The 12,103-nt window shown below is 34.5% G+C and overlaps 1 pseudogene; it reads right to left on the minus strand.

Annotated features, from left to right (window-relative positions):
- Window positions 1-7,493: 7,493 nt before the first annotated feature.
- On the minus strand, window positions 7,494-9,832 carry LOC107892530 (4-hydroxy-tetrahydrodipicolinate reductase 2, chloroplastic-like; annotated as a pseudogene).
- Window positions 9,833-12,103: the final 2,271 nt, after the last annotated feature.

Genomic DNA, 12,103 nt, shown 5'->3' on the forward strand with positions numbered 1-12,103 from the left:
TTCTTTAATTTTAATTTTTGAGAACTTAAAATTGAGATGCAATTTAAGTGTGGAAGATAATTATATGTTTTTTTTCTCTAATAAGTGGATGATGGTGGCTGGCTTTGTACAAAAAAGGTGTTGTGTTATGAAATTGAAATCTCTTTGCCCGTGCCACATGAAAGAAAAATGAAAATAAAGAAAAAAATTTAAAAAATTAAATTTTTTATAAAATATGGGGACCAATTACATTGGTGGGCATGGAGCCAAGAAGAGCCTCTGACTGGTTTTGGCGTGTTGTTTCTGGAGGGATTTCAGCCGCAGGAGGCTTAGTGGCATAGATTGGAGAGTCTGTCGAATTAGCGGACTCTACTGGCAGAGTTGAAATCGGAAGTAGGGCAGGAACAAATGGAGTGTTGGCTCTCGATGGAGCAAACCCTTTCTTAAGTATGCATTGAGCCAGCTGTGGGCGATCACTGTCTTCTGTATATTGGGTGCTTCCCTCCACCTTTGGCCTCTTTTGATCTTTCTTACCAGTCGTTATTCTTGGTGGGGAAACGATAGCACCTTCATTCCCGCGAACCTCGTCTAGTAAAGCTAAGACATCCATGTTGACTGCTAGAACGAGCATAGAGGTATAAGAACTAGACATAGACCCTGCAACATAAACAAGAGAATTAACCTGATTGGAAGGAGTGGAAGACGTACCATGACAAATAATGTTCCACTAGAGTGAATGCAGTCCACAATAATCATAGAAAAAGAAGGGAGGCTCCCTCATCCTCTCTATTAGAATTCGTGCCAAATACTTATTAGAGTTTTTGGGTTGGGCTACTTTAGTAGAAGGGACATTCTGAGAAATCGCCCATAATAGAATTTTATTAGCTTGGCCGCCATTGGGACTTAGTCTTTGCAGACAGTATTGGAAGACATGTTTGACAATGACAATTTCTCCCAATTCTAGAACACACCCCACCCTTAAATGTTTGAATTGTTTCCAAGCAACCCCTGAGTCAACAAGCTGACTTTGCACGTAGATGTTTTCTCGGGGTAGGGACCAGTAGGTGGGAAAGCCAAAACAAGTTTTGAGCTTACTGGTGACCCTTACAAACTTGTCTTTTCTAAGATGCAGGTTTGAGGTCTAATTCTGGATTATGGGCGTAAAACCCTGGAGTGTACTGAAGTGGGCATTTCCAATCGAGATACCATGTCTTTTTACCTTTAACTGGTAAATCTTTTGGAATACACCCAGTATTGGCAACTCACGATGCATACATAAGTTTATGAAAAAGGTCACCAGTGTCTACTAGGATAGGGCAGAGAGTTGCCGCAGTGCAATACCATACTCGTTGAGTACCAAGTAGAAAAAGAGGTGTAGAGGCAGGTGGAAGCCAACTTCGAACAAGAAAAAGGGAATGATAAACCCCATGGTATTTTCATTTAGGTGACACTCTCCTTGGACTATTTGAAAGTCGAAGGCATAGTTCTATCAAAAGATGCCTCGGGCCCTAGGTATCGAACCAGCTCTTCATCGATGGTGCTACATTCATACATAGGAGCAGCCACACATTGGGTATTATCATGACCAATCTTAACTGCATCTCTAGGGCTGTCATTTCTGTTACTCTGGCCACGACCACCACGGCCTCTTTCGCGTGTAGTTGTTTGAACCATTTTGAATAAATGAAAAAGAAAGAGAAAGGGGAAATTACCTCTAAAAAAATGTAAACTGAAGAAAAAAAGAAGCAAGAAGCTTTGACAGAAGTCAAATGGATTGATTTGACTCTCTCCATGACTGGTCAATAGTGAGGTTAACCTTTACCAGATTTTCTTTTACATACCCTAGATTTGGTAAGGACATGAGAGGGACCGAACGTATGTTTATAGGAGGGGAACATTTTAGATAGTTTTTCTTCTTACTTAATGTTTAGGTTCTTATTTCTAACCTCAACATTTTCTTCTTCGTTAAGATCGAACTAAGATCTAGTTTAATCAGTAGATGATTCAACATTTTGGTAAGTCTTATAACTTTGTACGTCACAATTATGGAAGAGAAGGGTGTTACAAGAAAGCCTTGTATGGAGGTTGCATGTGGTTGAAATATTAGTAACATGTCTGTGATAGGGATTCTAATGAGAATATTATAATATTTTAAATAGTTGCTGATGTTGGTTTTGGGCGAACGTTTGAAACAGAAACTCTAGGCCGAGGTTAAGGTAAGTCTTTGAATTCGTCTCCTTATGTAATAATATCATGATCCTTTGTATGATCATCGTATACTTAGATAAGCATGTCTTCCTGAGGAACCATAGTATGTATTCTTGTTCGTATGATTATCTGTGAAGTATCTATACGTATGTGTTGACATGTATGTTATGTTGCAGGGTAATGACAATGTATAGAAAGTGTATGGGAATTTATGTGATTAGAAATAAGGTTTGACTGACAGTATGAATGAACTCCGTGCAGATATGTTTATTCTATCATTTGAGTGATGCATGATTGATCTGCCATGAATTATACTAGTATTTAAATCATTTTTACATATAACTTTAGCTTATTTAATAGTTAAATCAAGGTATCTTAGTATATATTTAGGTTTTCATGCTTAAAGTAATAATTTATACTTTCTAGTAGTTTTTATTACATTTTATATATCTAAATAAGGTTACATGATCTTGTAGGTCCAGTCAGGAGCTAAAGATGCTTATTTGGGTAAAAAATGATGCCTATGTTATGACATTAAGATAAAAGCCAAAAACAAGTTTTAGAACGCAATTTCCCTCGATGTCATGACACGGCTCTCCTATGTCGTGACATACCCCATTTGGTTGGTTGCAACATTGCAGGCCTGTGTTGCAACTAAGCCCCTGCGTAGCCCAAAAACTCTTGTACATTTTAATTATGTTTTTGAGGAAAATTAAGAGTGTTTGTCCTAGTCGAACTCTAAGTACTTCAAGAATATTTTAGGCACTTGAATATTTCGAGTTTAACTTATATAAAGGCCATTGTAATAAGTTTAAACATAATCTTAGGGAGATAGAAAATATACTTAGTTTCATTCTTATTTTTTACTTAGTGTATTTTTATGTTCTTGTAATCAGAAGATCTTATTTCGAAGTGAGATTCTCGTAAGTGGAGATTGTTCTAGAGCCATGCTTTTATCGATAAATCTATGAGCATCTCTTTTCATTTATTCTATTCTTTATATCTCTTTCTTTAACATTATTTAATTGAATGTTTGTGTAAAGATTAGAATCAATTTATACTTTATACATATCTCATATGGGTTCAACTGTTCTAATCTTATTAATTGATTGAAGGATAAAGTTTCTTGATGGATTAGCTGTTTAGGAGAGGAAGAACTTAAACCCTAGGCTTAACGACCCTAGGAAATTATTTAGGTAGGAATTAACCCAAAATTGATATGGCCTGGATTGTGATGTCGGAAGATAAATAGTTCTTGTCGACTCATTATTCTAGTGGACATATCGAAAGATCCTGCTAGGGTATCGACTGATTGATTGATTAGAACCCTACATAAATAATTAATTAGGTAAAACAATTAGATCTAGGTTAAAAGGTACTCGCGTAGTCAAAACAAGGAATAGGAAAAGTCGATACATGAATCTAGGAGTAGACTTCAGTTTAGTTAAATTTATTTAGTTTATTATTATTATCTTGCTTCTTGATTGACACTATTAATTCGTGACTCGAGTAGATTAGTAATTATTTTTAGTAATTGGCTTAATAGCAGTTTTCCCCAAACTACAATCCCTTGGGTACGATCCTCGGAATACTTACCAAGTGTTTCATTGTAAACACACTATATTACAACCTGACTCGTATACTTGCGGACACCTCCTCAAATCCATATATTTAGTTGTAGTATTCATACTTTAGATGTTAGTATGTCTGAATGTGGTTAATGACAATGTATGCTGGCGATAAGGGGGTTTCGAGTGGAGTGTCAAGAAAATATGCGATACGATAATAAACTCCATGTTGGTACTTTGATGATGTTCGTTAGGATAGTAAACACGATGGCCGATATGACGTAATGTAGCCCGTCGGGACAGTAAACATGAAGGCCAGTGTGACAATTATGTGGAAAGACCATGGCCATGAGATATTCTGGAAGTAACAGATGAGCTAGATTTTTCTTATAGGGTTGTTGCATGTCCCTAGGGTGATGATGGGCAAACCTCAGGTAGTGTTGAGTTTAGGCAAATTCATATTTCCAAACACGATAGGTTACTTAGGAAGCCTTTGTGGCTAATCTTGTGAAAAGTTTTTGTGGCTAATCTTGTGGAAAAGCCTTTGTGGCTTGTTATTTAGAAAATTTGTAGAGTGAATTCTGTAATGATCAAGTGGTGAGATGCTAATCTGCCTTGCGTGAGATCTGGGTATGCCTATGAGGCATTTTCTGATAAAATTCCCGATAGAGTAACCATTTGATGAATCCGCCTTAATGATCTGCTATGACAGGGAACCTTATGTATTGGAATATGGGGTAGTATAAGTGCTTGTCAAACTTGGAATTTCTTAGGTCATATATTGAAGTTATCTAGGATTTTATTGCTTGAATTAAAACGTTGTATTCTTTTAAGTAAGTATGTCTGTCTGGATTGATTTGAAGATACGATGTAACTAGTGTTCTAATAATCGTTGGGTCTTGTAAAAGAATCTGTCAAGAGTAGTATCCGCTGAGTATCATTCTGAGAAGCGTATCTAACTACAAATTGTAAAGAAATTGTGTAATGGAATTTGAAATATGATGTGAAGTTTAAAACCCGCCAGTGGGGTAAGATGAGCATAAGATGATTAAGTGCAGAGATTGGCGTATGGTAATCTGCCAATCAAGAACCAGATCGAAAGTATCTGCCAAGGTCTGAGAGGGAATCCAAACCCTTGAGTCGAGAAATTCTACAATATCGTTGAAAGGTAATATTGAATGAGACCCACTAAGTTCTTTTAAACTTATATGCGTCTTTTGGTATGCAGGTTTGAGAATTGAACCAATGCGTTAGGAGGGACGAAGTCAGGGATGTGCCATGGTGGTAGACTGAGGGCAATATTATGCATATAGAGGGACATTTATAGAAACATGTTTTTCAAATGAAAAATAGTAATACACGTTACGAATATGTTTGTTTTATCAAACATTTATAAAGTTTTATTCTAGTTTTGTGACAAACAATAAATATATTATTCAAACCTATTATCTTAAAAAGGATTTTAAATAAATAAGAGGTACATTCAATAAGGTTTTTCGTAGATTGAAAAATTTAGTTAAGTATGTAAGTATTGTGACATCTTATATTCAGATCCGGTAAATGGGGTCGGAAATAAGGTGTTACATACTTAATACGAACTACGAAAAGAAAAAGAAATTTAAATTAAATTATGAATAAAAAATAACTTAGATTGAATGTTTTTTTTTCTTTTATCACTGAAAAAAAATAGATTTAAAAAAAGAGTATATATATATACACTTGAATATTCAAACATTTGTTTCCTTCCTTTTGCCTTCCTATCAAAACAGCGTTGAAAAGGAATTATTTTGGTGACTACATCTTCAAAGCTTAAATTTAGATGAATCATAAAAAGAATTTCTTTTTCTTTTTTTGGGGTAAAAAATCTTGATTCTATTAATTAGGATTAAACTGAAATTTAAATTATTTAATACTAAAAAATAAATAATATGAGGATGTATATATTTTTGAAATCCACTTATAACTTTATCCTCAACCATCCATCATTTGACTAATTGATTAATATTCTTTCTTTTTCAATTCAAAGAATTGAATTTCAATTTTTTATTTATAAAATAAAAAAAAATTCGGACTAGTTAATGTCCAAAATAAAAAAAGTTAGGAATGATTGGGTTGCATGTGTTGCTATTTCACCAAGAACAAGTCAAAGGGTATCTCATCATCTTTATTAAAAACATCAAGTTGGTAACCTAGTATAATAGTTTCTTTATTTAAATATTTATGTTTGTTAATGCCTTGGTTTCATTCCCAAAACATAATATTCCAATTTTTTTATCATATAATTCATTGACTTATTAATTTAATAAAATTAATGGGATTTACTAAATTTATCTTAAAAATCATAAATTCTATAGGTTACTGTAAACTATAAAATAGTCACTTTTGTTTGTTTCAGACTCTATTTTAGTCACTTATGTTTGAAATGTTACGTTTTAGTCACTTACGTTATTTTTTATACTGAATTAGTCACTTTGCCGTTAAGCTCCATTACTTCCCTAATGACAATTCTATATGGCAGTCCAAATGAGTTTTAAATACCAACTCGGATAAGAATAGTTTTTTCAGTTAAAAAGGAAAAGAAAACTAAAAAAAAGGAGACGAACAATTTTTCTTTTCCAGTTCAAGGTGTAATTAATTTAAAATTTTCAATTAATTAAAAACATATTCTCGTCCCAGTTGGACATCCAAGTTAGCATTTAAAACTTATTTGGACTGCCACATAGGATTGTCGTTAGGGAAATAACGGAGCTTAACGGCAGAGTGACCACTTCGTAACAAAACAATAGCATAAGTGACTAAAACGTAACATTTCAAACATAAATAACTAAAATGTAGTGTTAGTGAAAAAAAATGACTATTTTTAAATGTTAATTATAAGGATTAGAAGCGGGCACGTGTGAGCGAATCCAAAATGTATTACATGTACAGCCATGGGTAAGGGCGTGTTTGAACTAAAGAAATGAAAATTTTATAATTGATATAGTAAAAGGAGTGAAACCGTACCGAACGAAAGAAAAGGTGATTATCCTAATAACAAATTGACATTGACCTTTTTTGTTTTGTTTTGGATGGTTAGAAAATCATTGTCAATAACTGTCTATCCAGATTAGGTGAGCTCAGACTCTTTGACTTTTTCTAATTACATCCATTTGGAACAGCAGAAAAGTCATCATCTCCCAACACATTATGTTTTTTAACCTTCAACTAAAACCGCTGTTCCAAGTCTCCCGCGCCCAAGCCTGTTTTATTGATATAGTAACTATTCCTACCCACTATTCAATATAATGATATATATATATTGCATTTCTTACACTAACTATGCAAAGAACAACAAAATTGCCTTGTGTCTCATAACCCTACATATCTTGAGCTGCCAAATAATACACTCCAACAACAATAACATCTTTTATCGCAATACGGCCATCGTATTATATATTCACTTCTCTGCCTTCGACTTAACCTGCACTTGAACATTATCCACTATCAAACAGTGATATGAATATAAATCTCGCCAAGACATTTGTTATAATCAACATATGATCCTTAAATGCTATTTTCCTTACCCTTAATCACTATTTTCAATATAATCGGATATTATTAACTTAACCAAACTGCATGCATGCTCAATTTCTCTGAAATTTAAATATAGAGACACTAGTGCCATAAACTTTAAGTTCACAGAGTCGAAGACAGTTAATAACTACAAGCATATAAAATCCCACCTTTTATAGCCTGAGCATGTTGCAGTAACTGTAAAAACATTCGGTAAAACACTCGAATAGATTCAAACTGGCAAGAGAAATATAAATAACTGCACCTTCTTAGCAACGAAAAGTTCCCTCCGCGTATATCGATCTGCCGCAAACATTATGCTGAAACTCAAACGACACTCAGCAGAAGAATTTTCAATCGGAGATCAATGAAAGGTCATTTGATGTTTACATGTTGAACAAGATGTAGGGTACAGGTGAAAAAGTTAATACGTTTGATCAGGTGATGTTAGACGATACAAATGACAAGCATGGCCCGACAAATGCTCTTCTACTACTCCCATCATCTCAATCTGCTGCTTGGGATCCCGGATCATTTGTATCTGGAAAAAAGAAGGGAAACAAGTTAGAAGTCCAAAATTTTGAAAGAACCATATAATAAAGGGAATTTATAATGACAATAAAATCAGTAGGTTGCGGTTGGCAGATGTATATCATCATATGTCATTCCTAAGGGTCAATATCTTCCAACATTCTCCTAACCCCCCCCCGACCCCTAATCAATAAGAAAAAAGAACTCGATATCTCTTTCAATCACAATTAAGAATAAGTGAGAACCACTCGCCTGATTCATGTCAAATGACACCCCAATTTCTGAAAGCAAGAAATAATAGCCTTAGCAGTACCAGAGGTGTCCAATTTGCCTGCTTGATGGGACTCCATCACACCTAATCAAGATCATTGAAGATAAGCAATATGCAACCAATAGGACAAAATACTAAGGATGGTGCCTAAGAAAACTATTTAAGAAAAAGAAGGCATTCCAAAGGACTATCATATCCAAAGACCAAGACAAGAAACCGTAAACACAAGCCCAAGAAAACTTGTTACAAACAAACTCCCTATTGTATGTAAACACTAATGGATAAATCCATCCACAAATGTAAAATCCAAAATATGACACATGTTTTGTTGTTGCTGCTCCAAGTCGTGATATTTCTTCAGAATGTATCAAACCGGCTTCTTGATATTGCTTCAAACACTTGTATTTTGCAGCCTCAATTGTTTAAAACACTATTGGTTATGCCTAATCAACCTAATTTGACATATTGTTCTTTCAAGCACTTTCAAAACAAAGAACCTTATTGAAAGGAGTACCTGTAGGTTATATCCAGAGAAGGCTCCAGGAAACTGCTCAGCCATGATCTCCATGGCTGCAAGAAATGCAACAACCTACAAAACGATCAATATTAAGCAACCAAAAAAGGGAAATCTATATTTCCAACTATTAAAATAGTATTTCAACTGATTAAGGGTTAGATGATCTGTTTCTCCATTGTGGCGAGATCACAGCATAAACCTTTGACTCTTCAACAGTCCTATAGAGTCGATCCCTGTCTCCAACAGTGGTGCCCATAACAAAAGGTACTCCAACTTTGCCATAGAGCTCAGCATCATCTGTATTTATCAAACACCCCGATCCTATAAACAGTTTAAAAAGGTAATTGATTGAGAGATCAAATCATAAAATCAGACTTGAATTGCATGCATAAATTTATTTAACAAGTTGTAAATCTTTTAATGATAAGCTGAGAAGAAAGTAATTCAATCATAGTATGGAATATCACCACAGTATCACTTCAGATTTTGGAGACATTATTCCACGCGCTATCGAAATGTTTCTCACTCAAGTTCGTTTTAGTTTCTTTATTCATCAAATATGAAATATGATGTAGTTTTGTATGCATGTTCCTGAATAGGTTACCATTAACTGTGGCAGGCACGGTGTAGTCTACCACGATCAGGTTTGGATACTCCTGAAAGACAAGCAAGGATGCTTTCTCTTTCAGAAGGACCATGCACAAGAATCTTTTTCCCGCACAGTTCAACAGTTTGTCCAGACTACTCCTCCGCACCAAAAGACACAGGAACAATGTGAAGGCCAGCAGAATCTACTGCTTGGATAACAGACTTCCCTATTTTTCTGGTACAACCATTTACCTGCAGCAGGAAAAGGAACAGCAAGCCATGGGTGAATATTGTTTTAGAAAATATGCAAAATATTCAATAACCAAGTTAATGGTACATTTTTCGAAGATAATGTAACCAACCGGCAAAAAGCATTAAGGCTGCAAAGACCAATGCACCGATTGCGGTACAATAGAGTTGTAATTCACTAGTTATTCCAGATGCTCGCCAAATCTGAAAAGAATCAGAAATTATTTGTATTTTTTGGAAACCCCCCACATCGCCATTCAAGATTTTTTGGCCCACTATTGGCCAAAGCACCTGGGCGCTAGGTCCAATGTGAGTAGGATCGCTGAGCCATGCTTCATAATTGGAAAAACGAGCACCGTGGAAATACATGCCACTCAGCCAAAGAAAGATGATGGAGAGTTGGCCGAAATGGGCACTAAATATTTTGCGAGAGATCTCCTCCAGAACACTGGTATGGTTATCGAAATCGTGAGCATCGGCATGTAGGTTCCAGATCCAAGTGGTAGTATCGGGTCCCTTAGCTATTGTTCTTGAGAAATGGCCCGGCCTAGCCCATTCCTCGAAAGAAATTTTTACGGGATTCTTATCTACCAAAATTTTTACTTCTAGTTTCGGCAAATGAATAATCATTGACTCATTCTCTTTCCGGACAACACATACAAAGAGACCCGCCAACCGTCAGCAATATGCGTTTAATGCATATTAAAATAGGGCTTTTACTACAACCCATAAGCTTAGAGTAAGTTTTTATCCATTAAGCAAGTAGCAAGTTATTATAAAATATCTCACGTTGCGGTAATATATTTTGTAAAATAAATTACAATATGTCTTTTCAGATTACAAAGTTTTTTACTAAATTTTTTTTGTAATGGCCAAATATTTTGTCTTGTTACAAAATAAATTACTTTATTACAAAAATAAAAATCTTACGATTAAATTTTACACAATTTCTTATGTACTAGATAATATATTTTGTAACTAAACAATTCATTTGTGTTATTACAATTAGCATTCATTATTGCAGTATTTATTACATGTGGTGTCAACAGTAATTACAATACATATTATTTTATTTACTTACAAATTTTCTTACAATGTATATATTATATTTTGGAATAGCAAAAAATCATCCTATGGTTTTAGGTTGATTACAAAAACCATTACTTCATTACAATATTTACTACAACATTTTATGTGTAAAACCATTACAATATATTACCTTATTAAATAATTTCTTACGTAGTACATAATTTGTTTTTGTAATCAAACAGTTTCTACTGAGAAGATTTGAAAAGTGGGGCGAGGCTATCATGTTTGTGATCGCTTTGGTCAATGGTGTGTCTAATTTTCTTAGGGTTTGATATGTGTGTCAAAATGACATATTTATGTGTTTTCTTTTGATAAATTTTTTGGGCACGGTCTATTAATTTTATTGTTTATCGTTTAATTTTTATGGAGAACAAATAAAAATATGAACTCACAAGATTTTTTAGAATTATTTTATTTTTATTTAAATATCATTTGTAAGGATAGTTATTAGGAATTTAATTAAGCTTGAGTTTTATCTCTTATATTTTATTTAGATAAATATTTGATTTTATATTTTAAGAAATTATGAAGGAGTAGAACACTAGGAATTAATTTCCAGTTTAAAAATTGAGTTTGGAAAGAGGGCGGAACCTCCTTATTTTGTCTTCGATGTTGAAAAACAGAACAGGGTTCAACATTGAGGGGAACCTAGTCTCTTTCCCCTTCGTCGTTCTTTAATATCTCAAGGCGAAATTCATAACATGTGCCCTCCTCAAGGTTTTATCATATCTTGCACCAATATTCTTAAACTCTAAGGTGTTCACCATTAAGGATTTCTCAGGTCAGTTTGTTCTTCAATGAACTTAGTGTGTTGCCTATTTCTTATAGTCTCATCTATTGCGACCTTTAAGCGCAATTTGTAGTGGAATGGCCTATATATCATTGTGCTATAGGCATTCCACTGTCGATTCCCTCCACAAGTTGGATCTTAAGGGAGGAGTAGCAAACACCTCTTAAGCCCCATTTAGGACCTCAGTTTGCGAGGCCTTCAACGGAGTGTAATGGTGAAAGGGGGTCGAGGGAACTCTTTACAAGTGCTTTGGGCAGTAATAATAACGACACCCGATTGTAGCTTCATCTAATCTCCACTAGGCAAACTGTCTATTTGAACTTTTTATTAAGCCTAACTGTGGGATTGCCTCTAAGGATGCTGTTGAGTTTAAAGTCAAAACCAAGGATCAAAAACAACTAAAATTTGTGTTGAAAGATGAAAAACAGAAGCAAGAATCGGATGTTGAAGGAGAAAAGAAGTTTGACTTATCTCATTACTTCATTAAGCAAAAATAACATGTACATATATGGTTCTATTACATTGAAAGAAAAAAAAAATCTTGCCTTGTGCAAGTAACTAAGCTGTAACATCAGCTTAATGATAACCTAAAACCTACTAAAAACTGCTAAGTACATGGCTAACCTTAGCTAATCAAAAAGTTACAATCAAATCAAACATATGTCACATGTTACAAAAGTCAAATGACCGAAATACACCATGGGCATTAGCATGCTGTATACATGCTGTTGCATTGTGGCCTGGACGCTTGCATGCTGCTG

Source organism: Gossypium hirsutum, chromosome D09, assembly GCF_007990345.1.
Source record: "Gossypium hirsutum isolate 1008001.06 chromosome D09, Gossypium_hirsutum_v2.1, whole genome shotgun sequence".
NCBI lineage: Eukaryota > Viridiplantae > Streptophyta > Magnoliopsida > Malvales > Malvaceae > Gossypium > Gossypium hirsutum.